The sequence below is a fragment of the Rousettus aegyptiacus genome, unplaced genomic scaffold (genome assembly GCF_014176215.1).
Source record: "Rousettus aegyptiacus isolate mRouAeg1 unplaced genomic scaffold, mRouAeg1.p scaffold_m13_p_6, whole genome shotgun sequence".
In the NCBI taxonomy this organism is placed as follows: domain Eukaryota; kingdom Metazoa; phylum Chordata; class Mammalia; order Chiroptera; family Pteropodidae; genus Rousettus; species Rousettus aegyptiacus.
In genome coordinates, this window is record NW_023416309.1 from 27450458 (window position 1) to 27476958 (window position 26501).

Sequence of the window (26501 nt, forward strand, 5' to 3'; positions counted from 1 at the left end):
TGACTTTGGGCAAGTTGGTTATGTTTTTTTTTTTTTTTTCTGCCTGAATTTTTCTATTAATGAAATGAGTATGACAATATTTGGTATTTGTGTGGGTGCAAAATAACATAAGTAAAGGTATTTTATTTTTTAGAAAAATTTTCTAAATGGCAAAATTACTAAAATAATGCTTAATAACAGTTGACATTTTTATCGGAAAATAAATAATAAGTAATTTGGAGAAGTAAATAGCAGCCTTTGCTGTTTTAGGACTCTTCTCATTGATTGCAATATATAACTAATGGCAATTGAGATAACAAATGTTCTTAGCCATGGTATATGTATTATTCTAATGCCAAGAATTTCACCTCAAAATTATGCTCCTTTGTTCCTTTATCCATACATGTTAAATGTTTGATATATGCAGGATACTTTTCTGTAATTTTGAAATATCCATGAATAACACAGAAAAAAAATACTTGTCTTCTCAGAGTCTTCATTCTTTTGTGAGACATAGATAGTAAACAATAATGATAATAAATGAGATAATAAACAAAGAGCTTATATAGTATGCCAAGAGGTGATAGGTGCTATGGATAAGACAGAAATGAATGGCCAATGGGGATTGGGAGAGGGGGTTGGACTGCGAGGCCTCATTGAAAGGGAGATATTTAAATATTGGTTTGAAGGAATTGAAGAAATTACCAAATTTTGTTTTCTTAGGGAAGTATCTCTGTGAGTTCCTTTAATGTATAGTGTGTGTGTGTGTGTGAGTGTGTGTTGTGTGTGAGTGTGTGTGTGTGTGTGTTTTGCTAGCATCATTTTACCCTGGTATATCATTATCCTTTTCATCACAACCACTTTCTTCACTTTTGCTGATTGGTAAGTTTGTCTTCACTAAGTGCTGTCGCTGCAAATCTAGGGTCTCTAGAATGTCAGCAATGTCAACATTCCCACAGTCAACTATTTCTCCTATAATTCTTTTTAAATTTAATTCAAATTTTACTTTCTCATTGTAATTTCTTGTGTCTTTTCTCTACTTTCCTCTTTTCTATGCAGTTAATATACTGCAGTTACTAAAATTTAAACTTTGTTTTTGGGGACCTGATGTAATCAAACTAAACCATAGTGTGTTACTCAGCTCAGGCTGCCATAACAAAATATCATACATTAGGTTCTTTAAACAACCAAATTAATTCTTTTTACAGTTTCAGAAATAAAAAGTCCTAGATTAAAGTGCTAGCAAGGTCGGTGTCTGATGAGAGCCCTTCACATGGCCTTACCTCTGAGTTCTCACAGGGAGTATGAGGGAGAGAAAGGAAGCAAACTCTCTAGGGTTTCTTATAAAACACATTAATCTCATTATGAGGGCTTTACCCTCCTGACTTTATCTAAATCTAATTATCTCCCAAAAGCTCCATCTCCAAATACCATCGCATTTGAAATTATGGTTTCAACATATGTATGAACAATTTAGTTTATAGCGATGGTAACAAATTTGTGCTTCTAAGTTCTGTGTAAAGACTAACTGTAATTAGGAGCACATGTTATAGAGTTAAGTTCTGTTCATATTTAAACCTTAGTTAGCATTTACTAGTTATGTGACAATAGGAACAAACTTAATCTTTCTAAGCCTTAGTTTTCACACTTCTAGCACGGGAAAAATTTGTTGTCTATTATAAGATTATTAAAAACATTAAGTAAGATGATGCATGTAGAACAAATACTTGATAGAGAGAATTATACAATATATGTTAGTTATTTGGATTATTTTTCTGCTTCATCAGACTAAAGCTCAAGAATGACTGTATCCTCATTACCTGGCATAGAACCTGGAACATAGCTGGCACTCAGTAAAGCTATTTTAAATGAATAAAACTTAGTTTCTCTACTCTTAGAACATCATAAGTAGAACTGTATGACCCATTTTTTTTTTAACCCTACTAAAATTTACCTTCAGGAAACTTTCAAGATTTATTCTATTCCTCCTGCCCCACATCCAATATGTAATGGGACAGCAGTGACTATTTTATTTTTGATGAAAATTATATGATATGTGTGAGTATAATAAATACTATAAAATTGGGTTTGATTTTCCTCAAAATTGATCTTACAGGAAAAACTAGAGGTGTTTTTGCTTCTGATTTGATTTAGCCATTAGTTTTATTAAACTTCTTCTCCCTCCTTGGGACAGGATGATCTTTGTACAAACCTATTGGGCTTTTTCAGATATCATCAGATTTACTCACTTGTACCTGTGAGGGAGAGATGAAGTGGCTGTTTTTCAAAGATCAAGAGATTTACTCACAGGAAAGCAATATTATTATTATATTTTTATTTAATGAGTTCAGCACATGAACTATTAAGAACACATAATTGAATGAAGCTAATCATCAAAAGCAAGAGCTTGCCTCAGAGAACCTGCTGAGGTTGATTGCAGCTCTCATCTGTAGTGTTATCAGTTAACCTTATAGTACTAATGGGTGGGAAAGTACTGAGTACTAATTGTACAGCTTTGATACCCTTGTGTTTTAAAATTGCTTTTTAAAAATACATATTGCTAGGAAGACCAATGGTGCTGATAATAAGTTATTCGCTGACCCTCAACTGTCAGATTGCTATTAAAGAAGGCAAATGAAAAAAGGGTGAATGTCTTTTCTTCATCTCGTTATAAACAAGTGCTCTGAGGGTTAGTTTTAATTACTGTAAAAAAACTTTCTTTATTCTAAGGTAGGGGATAAACTATTTAATAAAGTATAGATTTATTAGAACTTTTTTTCAATATTTTAATAAAGGCTGAGTTTTAAAATATTTAGCTTCTTAAAGAAACGGAATTTCTGTCTTAGTTGGGAAATGGCAATTTATAGGAAATTACTATATTGGGAGTACCGAAATCAAGATCTAGAAATTCTCACAGGATCAATGTCCCAATTAAAGTAGTTTAGCTAACAGTTGGGGTGTATACTGGATGGCTATTTAAAGCAAACCTTAAGGGCAGACAACTTTTTTGAGTCATTTACAGTTTTTAAGTGATGTAGAGGACCTATATATCTAGAGTTTCTGAAGGGTGGCTTTCCTGAACCAGGCATTAAATTGTATTTGTGTATTGTTCTTGTGATATTTTTAGGTGTACAATTTGGTACATTTTATATCTTGATACTATATAAAACATATTTGCCAATTAGATTTTCATATAATGGAAGGTCAATACATTTGGTCAATACATTTTTGTATACTTGTAACTACTCCTGACATTTACTTTCTTAAATCTTTGAACAATAGAATAGATATTTACTATATTTATTTATCTCTTTATATCTGAAATGAAGATCTTATACTTTAAAAGGATATAGAAATAAAATTTTAAATGTCATAATGTTTTCATCTCCTAACTAAGTCCCATGCGTTTAACAATACCTATCCCAAAATACTGTCCCTAGATTTCACAATCCTGTCCTGCAATACAATTTTTATAAGAGATATATTTTTTCTTAAAAACACCTTGAGACCTTTATGGATGTAAAAAGACCTCGTTCTTTCTTTTAGTGAGATTTCTGTTGTAGTTTCAGGTGTAGTTTTTTTGTTTGTTTGTTTTGTTTTGCTTTGTTTTATCTGAAAACTCTAAACAGGAAGCTTTTCAATGAGTCTTTTGATAACGCCTTTTCAAAGATTCATTTATTCCTTTGTAAGATGATTTAAGTCCACAACCTAGGTTACTATGTTTTTTTGGAGTTTACCTTACTTGTTTATTTTATTAACTGTCATTTCCAAAACAATAGAGAGAATGGGAAAAGTATATAAAGACAAAATTATGGCAATAGAGGTGACTCCTAAACTGTTTAAATCTCAAGATAAAGAAAGAACATGTGCTCTGTAAAGGCAATGTTTTTTTTCCCCTCACAACTTTGTTCATAGGAATAGAGCAGTAGTCACTCAATAAATACATATTTAGTGAATGAATGAATGTATAAACTAGATTAATTTTTTTCTGAAAATACATTTAACTTTAGGTTTTCAAGAATCCACAAAGCTTAATGATTTCATAAAGACATTTTATTTAACAATTATTGCCCGGGTGATATTTTAGTACTCATTTTCCTGAGTCAGATATGAAAAAATGAATTAAAGTTATACGGATTGTTGAGGCCATTTGAAAACAAGAACTTTGGATTTGAAATAAAACGATGCACTTCTCACATTTCACGATGCATCTTCAACTGTTAGAACTATTTTTTTTGTCTTCTGAGTCCTCAACAAAAATGGGAAACATCTAATCAGTTTCCTTTAAATAAATAATTTAGAAATTACTCTTCAACAACTCATTGTGAAGAGGTGGTAGCTAAAAATAAAATAAAATAAAAACTTTCACATCTGTTTTTAAAATATGTTGTTTTCTGTATTATGATCAGTTTTATATAAATTTCACTTTTCTTTATTATTTTTAATTTTATTTCTTGATTCACCTATGGGAAATATAGTAATTTATGCATGTCTATCATGTACAACTGAGATATTGGGTTTGCACTTTGGTGTTATCCAAAAAAAAAGTATAAAGAAGCTAATAAAGCTTTAAGTATATTTTACTCCATAAATGTTACTTAGTGTTTTCATACTACCAAAAAAAATTTATGTAAAAGTGTGACTATGAAGCAGGCCAGAAGTCCCTGGGCACCTACACCTATATGGGTTAGAGTAGGCATTTATGAACTTTTTCTGTTTCTGCGCCTATATTTTTCAAGAAGATTAATAATCTTATAGTGACATTTTTCATGATTATACTATAAGAGCACTCAACATTCTTAAAACCTCAAAAAAAAACCAGTCAACTTACTTTGTAAAATGCAATGTATTAGCAGCAGGACTACCCTTAGGAGTAGGCAGAGGTGCTGTGATGAGATGTAGGAGTACTTGTGCAGCCTCCAATGTCTCCCTTTGACATGTTATCTATTGCTCAACATTAACATTTTATTTCTTAAAGTCTCATTGTTTCCTCAGGGTTTCCTGATAAAATGCAAATTTTACTTAACTTGAATTTTTCAGTCGAGATTATTTTGTCATTCATCCATTTCTTCCTTTGTTTACCCATCCATCCATCCATATTTGAAAGGTGCTGGTCTGCTGGTGAGTGGTAAATTTGATTTATATATCAAGTCTCAGTGAAACACCTCTGTTGGGAAACTTCGCACAGGCACCAATCTCAGTCCCTCTTTGTTAATCGACCACTTCCTGTACTATTCCTGAGTTGAGTTTGTATTTAAGTTCATCTACTATTTATGTTGTATGAAATTATTTGGTTACTTGTCTTTATCTTTCAGTAGAATTCAAGTTCTTGAGAACTGTGCCGATGCCCATCTAGGTCCATCTATTATCTAACTGATGTAGTGCCTAGCACCTAGTGTTAATTGTTAAGTGTTTGTTGATTGACTAAATAAATGTATAAATAGTTAATAATAGATGAATGATAATGTATTTTCTCTAAAGGCACTGCTCTTGGATATATAGCATATATTTAACTATTATATAGCAGGACATTTGTGCCACAAGGTACAACTCAGAAGAAGGCATTCTTGACTACTTCCAACCTAAAATATGCTTCAGAGTCAGGTCTTCTCCAGTCTTATAGTACTTAAGAACTTTCATAAGTACTATATCAAATGTAAAATGTAGCTCTTTGAGATAAAAAAAAAATCCGTAATTTGATTTTATATAGATTTATTTATTTATTGGAACATTCTCCAGGACATATCATATGATAGGCCACAAAATAAGTCTTACTAGATTTAGGAGGATTGAAATCATAGCAAGCATGTTTTCTGGCCACAATGGTATGAAACTATAAGTTAATTACAAGAGGAAAACAATAATTTAACGTAGAGATGAAACAACATGATCATTGACCACTGAGTCAAGAGAGAGATTAAAAAAGTATCGCGAGATAAATTAATGTAGAAACACAACACACCAAAACTTATAGGATGCAGTAAAAGCAATTCTAAGAGAGAAGTTTAGAGTGATAAATATCAACATTAAGAAAAAAAGAGATCATGAATGTAACTTTTTATCTCAAGGATCTAGGAAAAAAAAAATAACCCCAAAGTTAGTAAAGGAAGGAAATAAATATCAGAGCAAAAATAAATAAAACAAAGACTAAAATGATAATGAAAAGACCAATGAAAATAAATTTTAAACCATTTTTGAAAAGATAAAGTTGAAAAACTTTTAGCTAGACTAAAAGAAAGAGATGTCTCAAGTAAATAAAATCAAAAATGAAAGAGGAGACATTACAACTGATGACACAGAAATACTAATAATCATAGGAAAATGCTACCAACAATTATATCCTAACAAATTTGATGACCTAGAATAAATGGACAAATTCCTAGAAACATACAATATCACAAAATTGAATTGTTAAGAAATAGAAAATCTGAACAAATGACAAGTAAGGAGATTGAATCAGTAATCAAAAAACTTTCAACAAGGAAAAGTCCAGGAACCAGATGGTTTCACTAATACTTTCTACCAAACATATAAAGAAAAATTAATAACAGTTCTCAAAAACTCTTCGAAAAAATAGAAGAGAAGGGAACACTTCCAAACCCATTTTAGAAAGCCAACAATACACTGATTTCAAAGCCAGACAAAGACACTATTAATAACAACAACAATGAAATTTGGGGCCAATATTCCTGATGAACATAGATGCAAAAATTCTCAACAAAGTATTAGCAAACTGAATTCAGCAGTACTTTAAAAGGATCATAGGCCGTGATCAATTGGAATGTGATATACCACATTCACAAAATGAAGGATAAAAATCATGATTATTTCAATAGATTCAGAAAAAGCATTTGACAAAATTTAACATATTTTCATGATCAAAATTCTCAACAAATTATGTATAGATGGAATGTACTTCAAAATGATAAAGGCCATATAGGACAACCCGCAGCTAACATCTTACTCAGTGGTAAAAAGCTGAAAGTTTTTCCTCTAAAATTAGGAACAAGGCAAGGATATCAACTCTCACCACTTTAATTTAACACAGTAAGGGAAGTTCTTGCAAGAACAATTAGTCAAGAAAAAAAAATGAGAAAAGAAGAAGTAAGATTGTTGCTCTTTATAAATGACATTATATATAAAAAATCCTAAAGATGCCCCTCCTCCTTCAAAAGAAAGGACAAAATATTTAGTAAAGTTTCTGGATACAAATTAGTATACAAAAATCTGTTGCATTTCTACACACTATCAGAAATGAAGTTATCAGATAATGAGCTGTCAAAAAGAGAAATTAAGAAAGTAATCCTATTTACGATAGCATCAAAAAGGTTAAAATGCTTAGAAATAATTTAAGTATGGAGGCAAAATATCTATACAGTGAAAACTACAAAAAAAGAATGAAAAATTAAAGAAGACATAAATAAATGGAAAGATATTCCATGTAAATGTATTGAAAGAATCGATTTTGTTAAAATATCCATACTATCCAAAGCAATATACAAATTTAATGTGATTCATATAAAATTCCAGTGGCAGTTTTTACAGACATAGGAAAAAAATCCTAATATTTATATTGAACACAAAAGAACTCAAAGAGTCAAAGCAATTTTAACAAAGACCAAACCTGAAGGAATCACACTGCTAATTTCAAACTATATTAGAAAGCTGTAGTAATCAAAATGCTATAGTATTGGCATAAAGAAAAAAAAAAACAGGAATAATAATCAATGAAACAAAATAGAGAGCACAGAAATAAACCCATGCATTGCTTTTCTATTTAATTATTAATTAATTAATCACATTTAGTACTATTATCCTTAAGAGGAAGGGAATCCTGTCATTTACAACAGCATTTATGAAACTAGACAGCATTATGTTAACTGAAATAAACCAGACAGAGGAAGGTAAATACTCCATGGTATCACTTACCTTTGGGGGTGGGGGGAAACAAAACATGAAAATAAAGACAAAGAGTAGATACTAGTTGCCAGGGCCTGACGGGTAGAGGGAATGAGGAAAGGTTGATAAAAGCGTACAAGCTCATACATAAATAAGGGCCAAGGATCTAATGTAAACACATAGTGACTGTAGTTGATAATTACATACTTGAAATTTGCTAAAAGAATAGAACTGAAGTGTTCTCACCAAAACAATTTTAAAATATACATATGTGAGGTATTAAGTAAATTGATGACGGGGATTTTTTAAAATAAATTCATATAGAGAATTATCACCTTGAATACTTTAAAAACAGAATAATTTTACTAGTCAATCATGCTCGCAAAAATTTGAAAAGTAGAAGAAAATAGGTAAAAGACATTTATATAACTGGAAATTGGCCATTGGCCAGGACAACTATCTGACTCTCTTGCTCCTGCAGAAAATTTGCTGACTTTAATGACTATGAGCAAAACTGTGTAGATACCCACTAGCAAGTCTCATTAATAAATATTATATAGAATAAAAGGTGGCACAAAAATGTGTATCTGCTTCAGGGCCAGCCTTCTGTTAAAATTAGTACCATATGAAAGAGTATGAGAACTACTTTAGAACTCTTATAAGCAGAGAGCTGACTTGTTTTTTACTACAATGTATATATGGTCTTATGTTCAATTTTTCATTTCTTTATCTTTTTTTTTTTTCCTTTGGAATGATCAATAGACCTCAATGAGAGTAAGCTCAGTACAGCAAGACATTTAATGTAAACCTTTAAAAGATAAAGGGAAATAGAAGCATTGAGATAGTGTTCTTATATAGATGGTAAGGGTTTTAATTTCCAAGATATATTATTAAATCTCATCATCAGTCATGTACAGTATAATTTTTCATATATTGTATTTTAAAATTATGGTTAAATATTGTAGCTACATATTTTTGGCTATAACTTTTTTTTAAGAAATGACTTGGTTAATATTTAGGAATTAGTTGTAATGATATTTGATTTAGTGTATCATATCAGATAATGATTAGACAAGAAAGAGACAAAATAATAAAACAGGGTAATTAGGATAGCTTAATAAAGGGATTTTTATAGGAAAGGATTTATTTATAGGTAAAGATAGAGTTTAGGGACTACTACAAAGGATAATGTCATCAAGATCTGAGGCAATTGTTAGCAGGTCACTGTTTTCATTTTGTAATCCAAGACTGTAATGCAGAGATGGTACCAAAATCTGGAGTCAGAAAAAACCTATAAAGATAAGGCACCTCGTAGGTACTCTGACCCAGATACTAACCTATACATTAATGAAGTCTGTGTGATTTTTACAATGTTTTTACATGCCTTTTTAATTTAGAGCAATTTGCTCTAAGGCAGAGAGTTAGAAACTATTTTTCAGCAAATCACTCAAAAAAATCAAAATTCGACTTCAGAGAAAAAGAATCAGTGGAAATTATTCAAATTATGTGCTTTGTTGGATATAGAAAACATTCATATTGACTATTGCATCTTTATGAACACCCGACTGTGTTACCTAACCTTATTTTCCAAATGCACGTGTGTATGTGTGTGAGTATTTGATGTTAGAGAAAAGCTAAAAAAAAAAATCTTACTATAGTCCCAGGCTTAGTACTCATATTAAATGTTTTTCATTAAAAATTATGAAAAAAATTTAAAAAAATAAGTAGAAGCAGGGCATATTCTTTTTACTAAACTAATGCTACATTTTCTTAAATTTGAGCTGTGAGGGGCAGTACTTCTTTTGGGAAGAGATTTGGCTAGATTATGGGTCAGGGTCCTCATTTATCCACTCTTCAAAATTGGGAGGAAACATATATATATATATAATACATAACACATTTATATATATAATACACATACACACAAATATGTATATAATTAAATATATAAAGAATATGTATACATATACTATATATGTATACATATATTCTATATAGAATATGTATACATATATATGTATACATATACAATTACATATACATATATGTATATAATTCCAGTAGATACAAGATATGGTAAAATTTGAAGAAAATGTGACAAAATAAAACATTTATTTATATATATAGTCTCTATATATACATATAGTCAAATAGCACATGAGGTTGTAATTATAATCTTTGATTTGCAGATAGAGAATTAAATGAAGAATTAAACTTGAAAAAGCGTGTGATTTCCTCAAGGATAGTTGCTTCTTCTAGTTTTGCTGGGTCTAATTCCATATATAAGTAATACAGGAATTACAATAAAAAAGTGAATGCTTCTTTCTCTCTTTTATTTGTCTGGTTATCTGCTTGAACTCATCTTTTCTTTACTGTAATTTTTTTTTTAATGTTTCCCGCAGGCTAGTGAGTAAAACTCATTAATTTATTATTTAGTAAAGGAACTAGAACTCATTATAATAATACTTGAATCAGCAGTATATGGATTCTGTTTGCAAGTGGCCACTGTGATCACTGTAATTATCATCAAAACACATTTAATATGTTTCCGTAGACAGAGTACTTGACATCCATGAGTCTACCTCTACTCATATTTAAAGAAAACTTGACAAGATTATGAAGATTTTGTACAGAGAATGACCTCCATTTTAAATTCCCCTCTTTTTTGCTTCAATTTTCAAATTGTTTTTTCATTTGGAAATTTCTAAAAGTGGCAAATTGAATCTTTTCAACTACTCTTTAGAGATTAGGATTAATGCTGCTTTTCTGTTTCCAGAAGGTAAACTATGAGATAGACTCAGCTCTTTGTGATCCTTCTAGTTAGGCTTTGATGCTGTTAATAGTGTTACTAATGATAACTAATGCCTGCTAGTATGTAAATGCCAAAAACCCCACAAGTTTTGGCCTGGCTTTTTAACTGCTGTATCCTGATATATAATAATATTCAATAAATAATTACCAGTAAATAAATGTATTAATCTTTCCTATATGATAGACATGATGTTTGTCATTTAATTCTTATAATAAAGCTGAGTAGCATCGTTATGCCACATTATTATCTTCATTATTATTATAAACAGACATTTCAGGAGTGGAAGTAACTTCTCCAAATTCCCTAAATAGTATTCAGAAATAATTTGAGACCAGCTGTGTATTATTTTTTAATTCCTTAACCATTGTTCTTCAGCTCATACCCACTGTTTTTCTATATACTGAGAACTCAAGCCTTCATTTACTGTGGACGTTTTCAGGCTTTTGATACTTAAAATGCTATATGGGTCCAGAGCCTAAGAATTTCTGTCTGAGATAATACAATAGCAACTTTTGGGGCCAGACCTAATAAAATGTGAAAACAATGAAACATGTATTCAGTAAAACTGTACTTTCTTGTTTGTTATCAAACTTAACTCCATCTCCTCACACCTGGCTGTTCACAAATCCCACTTTATTTCTCAACCTCTGAAAACATACTTTATAGAACTTCCACTATTTCCCATTTCAGCATTTTTTTTTTAGCTCAATCGAGCTCACTAAACCTTACTGGCAAGTTAAATGACTTCTAATGGGTTAGCATGTTGCCTTTCCAGGTGTTATAATTGTGTTTTAATGAGGGTACTGTGAAGGTAATATGTTAATTTTTTGTATTGCTCTTAATGATGAACTTTATAAGACACTGAAATATTTAACAGAAAATCTATTGTGTTTACTATAATCATAGTTTCCCCAGAAAATCATTTCTCAGCAGCTCTTTTAAATTTTGGTTATTCTTTCATACCCCCTGCATTGCAGAACCAGGAGGTAGAACTGGTATTCTTCTCTACTCACTTTTTAAAATTCTCACTTTTTTAAAGCCCATATTCCCCCATCCCATATTGCCAGTATCTACCAACTTCTCTCTAGTCCCTCTTTATTCAGAGTTCTAGCTCAAAGGTTGTCCTCTCTACTTCAAATTCTCCCATAACCTTAGTGGATTTACTATCTACATGAATTATCTGAGGTATTGGGTTCTCAGTTGGTTGGTCTTATTTCAATGGCTTTTACTCCATCTTGAGCACTCACAATCCAAAGCCAAACCTTAGAACTCATGTTGGATTGGCAAAGAAATTCTACCGTTTATAAAAGATTAGCCTGACTGTGTCCTCATCTCCATTTAGTAGCCTGAGTTACTACTCTCAAACACTATATCTTACTCTGAGTGTTTAAACCAGCCTAATCTCTGACTCCAGATGTGTACTGAAGTTACCAATAACAATCTTATAGCAAGATTTTCATGTATCTTAATGTCTTGTTCAAGAAACTCTGAAGGAATCTTGTGTGTGACAAATTATTTTATGGCACAACTCTCTTGCTTTCTTTTTTAAGATTTCTTATTTCAGTGTTGCCAGCATTTTGGTGGTTCCCAGAGAGTATAAATTATTCCAATCAGACCTATTGCCCAAGCCTTTGGCTTCTAACGCTTTCTGGAAATCCCCTCAAAGTTAACTCTTGGCCAGAACAGTTGCTATATTTCTTTTTGTAAAAATGCCATTAAAAACTCATTTTGGCACAATTATCTGCACCAATTCCAACTTCCCCAACATCTGCTTAGTGGAATTGAACACTTTAAAATAAATTAACTTAAATAATAATCATCTGTGTGTGCTATTGATATTAATGTCTTGAGAAAATAACTATCTTATAAAAAAAACCTGTAAGAAATGTTGATTTTAGGTAGTTTTGTGCCACTTGCTAAAATACATGATTTCTGCAATCATCATAATTATTCCAATCTAAAACACAATTTAAAATTGCATTAGAACAGTCCTTTTTTACAGATTATTCTTTGAAACCTAGATTTCAAATCTGAGTTCCCACATGAAGAAAAAATAAAATTTTTTATTACAAAATATAAAATTATAACAGGCAAATTAAAAAAAAAAAGTGGTTCCTAAACTTTACTAAGATCTTAAGTTTCACTGATGGTTGAATCATTGAGTTTATAGTTTAGTATAATAATTTAAAAATATTCTCATATATATTTTTTCAGATCTCTTTAATTAGAATAAAAAATAGTACTAATAAAGGATACCTATTTAGCATAAACTTAACACACTAAGTTAACTTTAAAGTCCCATTTATATGAAGTTCTACAACGACTCTATAGTGAAATAAATGAAATTAATGGTATGTCTTGTGAGTAGACAGGGACATAAGTGAACCTCCTGAGATGATAGATGTATTCTGTATCTTCCTTGTGGAGTGAGTTCAGTTCCACAGGTGTGCAATAAAAAATAAGTAAATGAGACATACTCTTAGTTAAAGAGGATGTTTTACTGATAATTAGATCTACGAAGTCCACTTTTGAATAAACAAATACATAATATGTCAGATAGTGATATGCATTATTAAATTAAAAAAAGAAGAAGGTTAAGACCTGAGAGAATGGATGATGGGCTATTTTAGACAGAGTGGTAAAATAGTCTTCCTTGAGAAAGTGGCATTTGAGTAGAGACAGGAAGTAAATGAGACTCTGAGGCATACAGACATCTAGAAGGAAAGCATTTCAGAAAAAGGGAAATGCAAAGACCAGACTAAGACAGGAAAATGTTATCGTATTTAAATTACCAGCAAAATGGCTGAAGAGAGCTAGAGAAAAAAAAATAGAGCTAAGATTTAAAAATATATTTTTATTTCTTTTTCTGTTTATGTATAGTTGGCATATAATTTTATATTGGTAATAATAGTTTCTGGTGTACAATATAATAATTCAACATTTTTGTACCTTACAATGTGATCACCTCCAAATTCTAGTGATCATCTGTCATTGCAAACTTATCATAATATTATTGATTATATTCCCATTTCCCTTTCACTCATCTCCCCACTCTCTTCTTTCTTGTAACTATCCTATTGGGCTCTGTTTTTATGAGTCTGATTTGGTTTTGTTTTTAAATTCCACATGTAAGTAAAACCAAAAGAAAAGAGAACCCTTATGCACTGTTGGTGGAATTGCAAACTAGTGCAACCCCTATAGAAAACAGTATGGAGATTCTTTACAAAAATGAAAATGGATATACTATTTGACCCAGCAATTTCACTTCTGGGTATTTATTCAAAAAAATGAAAACACTAATTTGAAAAGATAAAGGCACCCTTATTTGCACTGCAGCATTATTTACAATAGCCAAGATATAGAAGTATCCTAAGTACCTATCAATGATTAGATAAAGAAGATGTCTATATATATAAAGATGTGGTGTGTGTGTGTGTGTGTGTGTGTGTGTGTCTGTGTGTATATAGTGCAGCAATAAAAAAATGAAATCTTGTCATTTGTGACAACATTGATGGATCTAGAGGGTATTACACTAAGTGAGATAATTCAAGCGAAGAAAGACAAATACTAAATGAAAATGTGTTTTTAAATATAACACAATATCTTATGAACCAGGGTGTACAAATTAGTTTTCTTTCTTTTAGATATAATTTAGTTTTCTAAGTGGTCATAAGGTTCTATGTCTTATAAGTGTGCTTATGTGTTCAGATAAGTGTATGTAACCGATATAATTTTAATAATATAAAATCAATCAAAGTAGTTTTAGCAGATTCTGTAAACCATGCAGGATGGAAGTTTATCCTTTTGTTGAAGAAAAAATTACAGCAGGAGTGCCTTCCATGATGTTGCTCTACAACTTATTCACCTTCTACTGATTGCCTGTTGACATCTTAATAATATTATTTATATGTCTTGACCTGCTTTAGCTTTTTTTTATAACTGCCTTTATAAATATATGTATAGGTAAAGTATAAAAATATTTTTGGAATTATTAGAAAGTTTTACAGACAGTAAACTAATAGTTTTGACATTATAATGTTTCATTTTAGAGCTTAGAGTCCTTGAACCATTAAAATAAATACAAAAGATTATGTGACTTCATTGTAGAATTTTTTAGCTTTTTCATTTTAAAAGATAAAAACATGACCACTTGCCAATGGTTTGTAAGAATTAAAAACATTGATAAAAAATGTGAAATGGGAAATTACACAATATAATTAATTATATTTATTTTTAAGAGTATTTGTATTGAAAATAATTATGACATAAATTACGTAATCCTTATCCAAATCTCTACAAACCATTTTATTTATGCACAAGATATATTGTAGATATTTCTGCTGAATCAACCTATTCAGGTCTAATTTACATAAAATAACATACAAGAAATTGTTTTCAATTTTATGAGTTGTGGCAGTTGTGTAAATACTACCCCAAAGAATAAGACATTTTTGTTATTCCAGAAAGTAATATCATGCCTCTTCCCAGCCAATCTTGTCTTTCACTGTATCTTCATCATCACCATCATTGTTCTAATGCCTCAGAAATCTCCTATACAGCTATATTGATACTCAATTTCTGTTTCAACACTTTTTCAACTTGAAGACATAATTCTGCAATTAAAGAAAGACTGCCTATAGCTATTCTCTAGAGAAACTGGCTGAAAGTTTAGTCCAGGTATCAATGAATGAAAGTACCTAAGGGAGAAATCAAGTCAGAGGCTGATCCACAGACCTAGAAATGCAATTTTTGTCTATATACCTAGATATGAATGGACTCAGGAGAAGAGATCACAGTAGCCAAACCCATTCTAGACTGATCCATGTGACAAAAAAACACTGTGTTAATTATAATAAGAAGTATAACTGATATTGGGCTAGAATATTTGAACCTATTAGTTAATACATTTCCTTGCTGTAGGAATGTACAAATGAGATGCCAAATTTCAACTCAAAAACTGAAATTGGAATAAGATTAAGTGCAATGAATTTAATGCTGATAATGGTTTGGATTCATCAAGTTTCGGTAGCCCAGTGCATCCGCTTGTGTTACAGAAATAGATATCTCAAGATTTTCCTATTGTTGAAAGAATCCTTTCTCTTGACAGTGCTGAAAGGAGAGAGACACATTTTTTCCTCTTTATTTTTTGTAGATTTTTAAAAGTATATGGTATATCTGTCAATACAAAATATCCACATTTAAATATATATATATATATTAATAAGTGACATTTTAATAATGTAATAATAATTTCTCAGTGTAGAGTGTTTTCTTGTATTTGGTTCTTTGCTACGGACTTTTAACTTAACCTTCATGACAGTCTAAAGAAATAAAAGTATATTCCTATTTTATTGATGAGATAATTAATGCAATATTTGCCCATCTTTCCCTAAGATGTGCTGACTATTCATTTTACTAAGTTATATTGGCATCTAGATTTCTTGCTATAAGTCAATCATCAATCAATCAATAAAAGATGAGCCATCTAAGTTCAATGGGGAGTCACAAACTTGACATACAAATGGAAATGGTAAATACCAGAGGTAAATTGGATTATTTGAGTTTTAGAAAAATATTACAAGTTAAAGTTTGATGTTGTTTTAGTCAGAATATTAAAATAGCTTTCTGAAGGCTGTTTTCTGCTATTTTTAACATGGCACAATATTATTACTGTTCTGTTAATGCAAAGACCATGCCAACTTTACACTAATTCCTATTTAGCCATACATCTGAATCCTTTAAAAGTGATGCTACACTCCACTTTTGCCTTAAATTGGGTATTCTGGTTCTTTCAGATATAAATCATTGAGTAAATTTAATATGTTAGAAATCTTTTCTGATATATAATCATTCGGGATGAGTAGATTAAACAATTCGCAAGCTCTAAGATTTTGCCAATACTTTTGATGAATTCAGTAGTAATGAAAAAATAATAAATCTATAAAATGTACTGTAAGATAAAGTTTTCTTGTGGGTGACTCAGTATTAATTAATTAATTTGGAATTAGGCAACAACGCTATTGTCCTCTCTACCATTTACTCTCTGTGTTCTTGAGAACAAGCTAATTAGCCTCTCAGGAATTTCCCTTTGTTTTGCTTTGCTTTTATTAATTTTTTTTCTGTAAAATAAGCAGCTGAATATTTGTTTTCCCTCAATGTTTTCCAACATTGAACATAGAAACAATATCTGTTACACATTGAATTTCTCAGGATGATGGTTGCATTTTTACAGTACTTTGTTTTGGTCAGACTGTGCTGCTTTTATTGCTGCAACACAGAACAGGAAGTGGGTCCTGTAGTGGCCCCATTATCAAAGCTGTCTGGAACCCCAGTTTGAGTGATACTCTTCCTGGCTGGAACTAGCTCATGATTTGTCTTTTCCAAGATATTGCTAAGTAAGCTTCATTCCACTGATGTAATGAGACCATCTTACAGTTATTTCTGGAGAATTTTTGTCTAAGACTGTCTGCACTGTTCAATTAATCTGTTACTTTTTTGCCAACTGAGTAAATCACTTGGACTCTATATTAAGTAGTCTGATATTGCATTGGCCTAAATATTTTATTTTGCTGAAAAAGTAACACTGTTATTTGAGTGGATTTGCATTTGGAGCTATAGTCAGTGATACCTGGCAAATCCAGATGTAATGGGATTACACAAATAAATCCGTAGTTTTATTCAATTAAAAGTACAAATCCACCAGAATAAAAGTGCTGCAAAAGCAGAAGTAGCCCTGACCATACTACAGGTCTGCAGCTTTTTGTTCACACCAGACCCAGCCTTAAGCCGATGACATTAACAGTAACTGGGCTTACTTCAAAAATAATTTTTAAAAGAAATGTAGCAATGATAAAACAAGGATCAGAATGGTAACCAATGTGTAATATGTTTTAAAATCCATCTTGATAACACTTTTTTGTTTTTTGTATCATTTTTCAATTTTGGTAAACACTTTCATGCTCAAAAGTGAATTTCTTAGCCCACTAAAACCTAATTCATTTATCTTTTTTCTCTGATGCAAAAGTGAATAAATTAACATTTTTCTACATTGTTTCTTACAAGCCTGAATCCAACAAACTTCAGGGTTCCAGATGTCACTATTTTGAAATTCATATAGACAAGTTTATATAGACAAATTAATATAGACCAGTGACTATCTAAATCAAAAAAGGCCTCAGATTTTTTTGGACTTGGAATTAATCATTTAGTTTTTCTTTCTCTCTCTCTTCTCCTCCATATATATTAATATTGATTATTTTTAGATAAACTTTCCTAGATATTTGGTATGTAAGAGATAGGCTGCTGTGTATCACATAATCTTAAATATGTGAGACATTTTGTAAAAGAAATCATTGACTTTATTATGCATAATGTTGCATTTTTCCTTTCCCAGATTCCATTCTAATGAACCTTACAATCCTTACAATCCTTACAAATCTTAAGAGTCAATGAGATGATATAATCCTTACATGATGCAATAAGAAATTACCATTAGATAGATTTGTTTTAAAAATCAGTGAGTTAATATTGTTTATTGGTAAAGGAGATCACTGACCAAACATTGACAGATACTTGATAACAGATACTAAGCGCTTTACTTACGTATTTAATCTTACTGCATAAAATGAATAGTGACCTTTTCAATTTAAGAGTGTTTTAAAGAGATGATGAACCCTAATAAATGAAATAATATCAGCTTTAAAAAGGTTCTTCCACCCTTTTTTTCCCCCAAAATCGTCACCATAATCATTGCTCGTTGATGCATATATCTGGGAATAAAAACAAGCAAACAAACACAAACCAAAAAAACAAACAAACCAAAAAAACCCACTACTGTTAGATTTCCATGAATCTGATTCAATGTGACCAGTTGCTGAAAAAAACCAAAGGTGTCCTATAACTAAAATAGTCTTTTCTCCCAGATGTTAGTTCTGTTGCTAAAGATTATATATCCTGCTTGTACCAGGCCTTGCTTGCTTTTGACCCTGGCTCATTATTATTTGTATTTCTACAATTAAAATTTTATAATATATTAATGTTTTCAAGTTGCAAGCTCTCACTTGGAAAATCACATCCTTCTCTTTCCAAGTGACGCCATTACAACTGCATTAGATATTAGAAAATAAACTTCCTGGTGACTTGAGGTTATAGGTGTCCTCAACGATTATTCTCTGAATTGTTTCTGTATTGACACATTGTAAACAGATTAAACAAACATGCTAGAATTTTAGTTAATATTTTTAAGCATCTTTTAAATTTGTTTTTGCAAAACTTGGCTTGTCAGTTCATTTTCATAGGTTATTTATTTTTATCTTTTTGCTTTTGACTATGTCTTTAGGTTCATTTACCGTGCTTACATGTTCAAAGTTTCTAAATCGTAAGGGAGGAAATGATTTCAACAGTAACTTATTCAGAATCATTGTACCGAATTTAATGGATTTAGACGTTTTCTAATATACTTACTAGTCAGCAGGAACACATAGGTAAGCCATTCATTGTCTTTAATGGAAGCATCAGTTTTTAAAAATACATCATCTCTTGCTTATTTGGTTGATAGGAGAGAGAGAGGGCTGATTTTTATTAGTATCCTAATGTGTGAATTTTTACATTAAGTATACAAGGCATATTCTATCTAGCAGTAAATTAGAATATTACATAAAAGAGTCAAAGCTATAATGCAAGAGGTGGTTTTCATTTAAACTGTTATGAAAATATAGGTGATACCTCACATATGATTTATGAAAAATTAAATATGTACATGACTTTGGGAAGGCAATTTGGAAGATTTCAACAAAATTTTATACTTATATATTATTTGATATGTAGAGATATATCAAAGAGCCCAATTTTAAGGATCTTTAGTACAGAAATGCTTGCATATGATCACAAAATATGTACCTAAAAGATAATCCTCGTAGCATTGTTTTAGTGAATAATTGGAAACAACCTAGATACCCACCAATAAAAAAAATTAAATACTTAGGAATTATTTTAAAGAATTAGCTTCATATCCATGTCCTTTTCAAAGTATCATCCAAAACACTGCCTGGAACACTCACTTGTAGAAATCCCTGTCTGAGCCAAGAAATAAATAAAAACAAAAACAAAACAAAAACAAAAACAAAACACATTAATTATATTTAAGAATTTGGAGGGGAAAAAAGAGAATTTGCAGAGGAAATTATTATATTTTAGGTGTTTGTGATGTAGATTAATCCTCAGTATAAGGTACAAAAAGTACTTTATGAGTAGGCATTAGGACTATTTGCTGAGGAATACGCAGAAGCTCAGAGAAGGTCACTTCTACAACAGGGTTAAATGATGAGTCAGGCCAAATCCTAAAAGCTCAAGGTTATCAATTTCTAGTTCAGATGTAGTACTGTACTCCTTCAAAAGCAATAAATTGGATCACATAAGTGGATTTCTTCTTTTGATAAACATGATGATATAAATAATGACATGCATGAATATCATATAGAGTGATAAAACTTTACATATGGAATTAATCTAAATGGTCTACACAACATGGGATGAGAGTAAATAACTATTTTTCATCATTAGACAATTAGGAAGTTGAGTAAATTTTTTGCAGCAGGGACATAATTTTCATTTAAGCCAATCATCTCTAAATTCAGAAACTAATTTTGTCTGAAAAACAATCATGCTTGTTTTGTTTACAAAAAGAGGTCATCATTAAAATACACACATATAAAGTGATATTTCTCATTGGTGGGCTTGGAGGACATTTATTGTTGAACCAAACCCACATTTGTTTAGTTCCTTTGGAAAATTATTCAATTTTATATTTCATTTCTAAAGGAGATTCAGAAAACAGGGCCTTGGTAATTTATCTTCAGTATTATAATAAGACTACATATATAAACACATATTAAATGCCTTACACTTGGCATTTTAAGAGCTATGACTTTTTCTTGCTGAAGGCACATCATTGAATTTTTGTGAAATATTTTAAAAAACAGACCTCTGCAGATGGTTTCATTTGTACAGAGGTTGTTGATCCATCTGAGCTCCCTGACGTATTAATATCAATAGCAAGATAAATAACTACTACAAAAGGAGTACCTACACGGAGCATCAAATCTATTATCCTTTGGCCTCGCAGGAGCCTTACAAAGTAATGAGGACCATTATTGAGCACTTAGGATGTGTCAGGTCCTGTGCTAAGCTTTATCCTTTTTATATATTCTAGTTCTCAAATGTAATCTATTTAGTAGATATTAATTTTTAAAAAGAATGGAATAAGCAGGTGAAAACAGTAAAGTTTATGTAAAATGGCATATAAAAATTAATCTAAAAAGGAAATAAAAGTATGAGATAGGTCTTTGGAAGTATATATAGAAAAGACAAACACTGTAGTTTTAGTGAATGAAATACAAACAGATTTTTTTCCTCACATTTTTTCATAATAATAAGTAATGAAGAACTACCATAATGCTAGTAATAAAAATAACAGAATAATAATAACAACTATTTGTGTTAACTCTGAGGCAGATACTGTGTTAAGAAAATCTGAGTTTATTGGAAATTACTACAGTAGGGGTGAACACTACCCTGACAAAAATCTAGCAATGCCTGAGAAAGAGGAAATCAGAGGCGAGATACTTATAGGCGCTGAGGATCAGGCTAAAGGGCTTTAAGGCAGTTCAGTTGAGGCAGAGCGCTAACAGACTAGAATGTTTATGATACAGTAGTTGAAGATTGGTGGGCGCAGTGAGGTGAAGGCCTTGATTAGTAAACTGGTGTTTGATAACTAAGTGATTTTTTCAAATGAACATAGTGTTCTCTCCAAAAATGACCTATGGGAATTTCCTGAAGCAAATAGTAATTTGTTAGATTATGGCCATATTTTTCTATGGAAAAGATTTTCTGAAACAGAACAAACAAGTTATGCTAACATAGGTGGTCTCTTATCGCTCAGACTTTTCAGGTTTCTGATGGGGAACATTTCAACAATCATATACACATCAGGTTTTTCTGTTCTTTTGCTGAATAATTATTTATTGGATCATTTATGGCACAGCGGATACACAGAAATATTTAAGATTATGGAGGTCACACATGTGAATGATGAATTACAGACAGACACCAACAGAAAGATTATTACCTGAGTATTTTATACTTCTAAGCCAGGGGCCAAGAGCCCCCAAATTAAAATAAGAAACATGGAGATATTAGCCAAATTGCCTCATCTTATTTATTTATTTATTTATTTATTTATTTATTTATTTATTTATTTATAATTTCCCTTATCTTAATAACATAAAAGATGCCAGAAAGATTTGTAGGAGTATGAATAAAATATTATTCCCCTAAAATGTCCCATCCTGAAAGGCTGATATTATTTCTAAGACTGCTCTGTTTCGAAGCATCATCTGACCGATATCATGAAATTCTCAGATGATACATTCTATGGCCTCAGTGCCCAAGACAATATCTGAACCATAGCATGGTTTAAAGACAGAAGAAATCTATTCAGAATTATACACGAACCTTTTGTATGAGATTTCCACCCCTTTAAGAATTTCATTAAGCTGCTGATTATTTCTAGTTGAGGTTTCTGCTAAGGTTAAAAGCCCTGTTGTTCCCATAGCATTCCAAAATTGTGAACTATTCCCAAGGTATACCTATTGACTATCTTAACACTGCTACTTGACAAGCTCAGCTTAGTATGATAAGTTCTTTCACCTGAAATAGAACAAACAAGTTATGCTAACATAGGTTGTCTCTCATTCCTCAGATTTAAATATTGCTGATATTTAAGACAAATCAATTTTTGGACAGGCATAGACACTTAGAGAATTTCCCTCCTTAATAGAGAATGGAGTAGTGGGATTTTTCATTACTGCAGTGATGACTAAAAAGGGAAACATTTATAAAAGTTTATAGGAAGTAAGCCGGCATGCTGGAAACTGTACATTTTTGAAAAAAAAAAAAAAAAAGTACTACACAGCAAGAAGACTCAAGTTGGTAGAAAGAGTTTCTATTAGAAAGGTTGCTGATATTGCCCTTCGACAAGATGAGTAGGCTTTTGCCACTAAGTCTGAGGAAAGGCTGTAGTAAATATTAGTCCTTAAAGATTCTAATACAGTTAAGTCAGAACATCAATGGCTTTCCCAGATTACTCATGTACAGATTGGTAAAAAGAATCAAGATAATTCAGCCAAAGAACAAATTTTAAGTCACGTGCGTGCATGTATGCATGTGCACACACACATTCATGCACACATGTGCTGATTACATTAGAAATCCAGGGAAGAGATTCGGTTATTCACGACTAAGTTAAATCTTTTTTTTTTTTTTTGTTAGGAAAGGCAACCCTTGGTTGACCTCATAGCCTCACAGATTGCAAGGACTTTGTCAGTTTGCAACCCTTTATTTTTTATTTTTATTTTTTATGCCTACAGCACCTTGTCTTCCTAGGTGATCTATCCAAGTACTAACCAGGCCCAACCCTGCTTAGCTTCCAAGATCAGACGGGATCAGGCTTGTTCAGGGTGGCATAGCCGAAGACAAGTTAAATCTAATAGATACGGCAATTTCAGAAATTGTGGGAACCTACTACATGCAATAACCTATGAGATCCAAGAACTCTTTTAAAAAAATCATTTCTTAACAATCCTAGGAAAGTTTTAAATAACCCAAAATATCTTAAGACTGATGTATTTATTCCCCTGGGATAAATTATTAACTAGACAGTACAATTTTTTTTTTTGAAAAAAAAATGTAATTTTTCTTTGGAAACTTTATATACTTTCTCAGTTATTAAGTAGTAGCTGGAGTCAGTCTCAAAGCTTTGCCATTGTTCGAATGTAGCAAAAATTGGAGTGCATATTAGAGAAGGGTAGATTTATAGAGAGATTCAAGGTCCTTCAGATTCTGAAGTAGGAATGAAAAACACTCCAGGCATATTAATTTTTCCAGGAGAAGACTAACAAGTAATTACTATGTTAATCTACGAAGGATAATAAGTAAAACAAAATGTGGACTTAGAATGATAAAATATATTAATTCAGGTGATGGAAATCAAAATAATATAGGGATTTGTTGACCACAGAGAAATAGCAATGAATATTTTATTCATGGACCCAAGGCCCTATACTGATGTGTAACCCAGTCCACTTGATTTATTACCTGAGAGAGGATTGTTGCAAGGACCGGTACAAAAAAGTATATTTAATTATTTCTCTATTAGACTTGTAGCTGCTGGCTTTTGTCCTCTGTCCTCCTTTTGCTTTAGGTTTTGCAAGGAGGCGGGGGCAAATGTAGATACAGAGTTATATGGATTAATCAGAATATAATGGGTTATTCTTCAGTTATACTGCCAATATCAGCAATTCTCCCCCTCCATTCCCCAAATAGTTGAAACCTCCTAGAAAAATTCAATTTGGGCTTGATTGAGACACAAGGCTACTGGTAAGCCATTTTCTGAATTTTGTATGATATGATTATGAATAGGAAAGATGCTCAAGGTCACTAATCATCAGGGAAATGCAAATTAAAACCACAGTGTGATATATCACCTCACATCTGTCAGAATGGCTATCATCAATAAATCAACAAATAAGTCTTGGAGAGGATGTGGATAAAAGGAAACTCTCATGTATTGTTAGTAGGATTGCAGATTGGTGCAGCCACTATGGGAAATGGAAAGATTAAAAATAGAACTGCCCTATGACTCATTTACAACAACATAGATGGACCCAGAGAGTATTATGCTAAATGAAATTATATGCAGATATAATATGCTTTCACTTAGATATTGACTCTAAATAACAAAATAAACAAACAAAACAGAAATAGTCACATAGATACAGAGAACAAACTGGATAGACTGACTGGTGAAGGGCTTTGCCTACCAAAGCCTATATGTAAAGACTCAAATGCACAGGCACCAATTCAAGGTCATGAGAATCATGGATAGTCAAAGAAACATGACACCACCAAAGAAAACTAATAAAACTCCAATAACTAACCCTAAAGAAATGTAGTTCTATGAACTAACCAAAAAAAATCATAATCCTCTTAAATAAATTAAATAAACTTCAAGAATAAACAAAACACATAGATAACTGAATTAAGCTAGGAAAACAATACATGAACAAAATGAGAAGTCTAACAAAGAAATAGAAACCTTTAAAAAAAAAAAAAGAAGAAAGAAACCCTAAAGTTGAATACAATAGTTGAATACAATATACTTAAAGTGAACGGATGGAAAAAATATTCCATGCAGTTGAAAACCAAAAGAGGGCATTAATAGCTATACTTACATCAAACGAACTAGACTTTTACTCAAAGGTCGTTATATAATGAAAAAGGAGGTCAATTCAACAAGAAGATATAACAATTGCAAATATATATGCACTCAATATTGGAGCACCTAAATATATTAAGCAAACACTAACAGGTCTGAAGGGAGATATAAACAAAAATACGATAATACTAGGGAACTTCAGTATTTCACTTTCAACAATGGATAAATCATTCTGGCAGCATATCAGTATGACAATGTTGAAATTGAATTATTCCTTAACCAAATGGACCTAACACACACTCTTTTCAAGGGCACATGGAACATTTTCCAGGATAGATTATTTGTTGGATCACAAAAATACTTTACCAAATGTTTTACGAAGAAGACAGAACTCATACCAAGTATCTTTGCCGACCACAATGGTATAAAACAAAAATTAATAATAAGAGGGAATCTGGAAAATTCGCAATATGTGGAAATTAAACAGCATGTACATCAACACCAATGTGTCAATGAAAAAAACACAGAGAAATAAAAAATATATATATATATTTTAGAATAAAGGAAAATAAACCTAACATACAACAAACTAACAGCTAACATCATCTTCAATAGTGAAAAGCTAAAAGCTTTTCCTCCAGGGCCCAGAACAAGATAAGAATGCATTTTCTCACCATTCCCATTCAACAGGGTTCCAGAAACCCTAGCCAGCAAAATTAGACAAGAAATGAAATAAGAAATATTCAAATCAAAAAGGTAGAAGAAAAATTGTCTGTGTTTTCAAATGATATTATCTTATATAAGAAGATCTTAAAGACTCCACCAAAAATTTTTAGAAGTAACAAGCAAATTTAGTAAATTTGCAAAATACAAAATTAACATACAAAAAGTAGTTGTGATTCTATATACTAACTATGAAAAAGAAATCAAGAAAATGATCTCATTTACAATACCGTAAAAATGACAAAATACTTAGGAATAAATTTAATGAAGAAGGTGAAAGACTTAGAAAATTATAAGACATTAATAAAAAAAATTGAAGAAATTACAAATAAATGAAAAGATATCCCATGTTTGTGGAACTAACAAATCAATATTATTAAAATGTCCATACTACTCAAAGCTATCTACAAATTCAATGCAATCCCTATAAAATTCCAATGGTATTTTTCACAGAAATAGAAAAAAACAATAGTAAAATTTGTATGAAACTACCAAGACCCTGTATAAACAAAGCCATCCTGGGAAAGAAGAACAAAGCTCGACACATCACACTTTCTGATTTTAATCTTTATTATAGTGATATAGTAATCAAAGTAGTAAGGTGTTGGCATAAAAACAAACATGCAAACCAATGGTACAGAATCCAGAGTTCAGAAATAAACGCCACAACTTCTATTTACAAGAGAGCCAAAAATACGTTGTGGGGGGAAGAATAGTCTTTTCAATAAATGGTGCTGGGAAAACTGGGTATTCACATGTAAAAGAATGAAACTGGATCCCTATCTTACACGACTTGTAAAAAATCAATGTGAAATG

The 26501-nt window shown here is 31.2% G+C and overlaps 1 protein-coding gene and 1 pseudogene across 1 annotated transcript in view; one reads left to right on the plus strand and one right to left on the minus strand.

Annotated features, from left to right (window-relative positions):
* The window catches only part of PCDH15 (protocadherin related 15), a gene marked incomplete in the record, with an annotated part of 701567 nt that overhangs the window by 156704 nt on the left and 518362 nt on the right, over positions 1–26501 (plus strand).
* LOC118604096 lies at positions 23107–23222 on the minus strand (annotated as a pseudogene).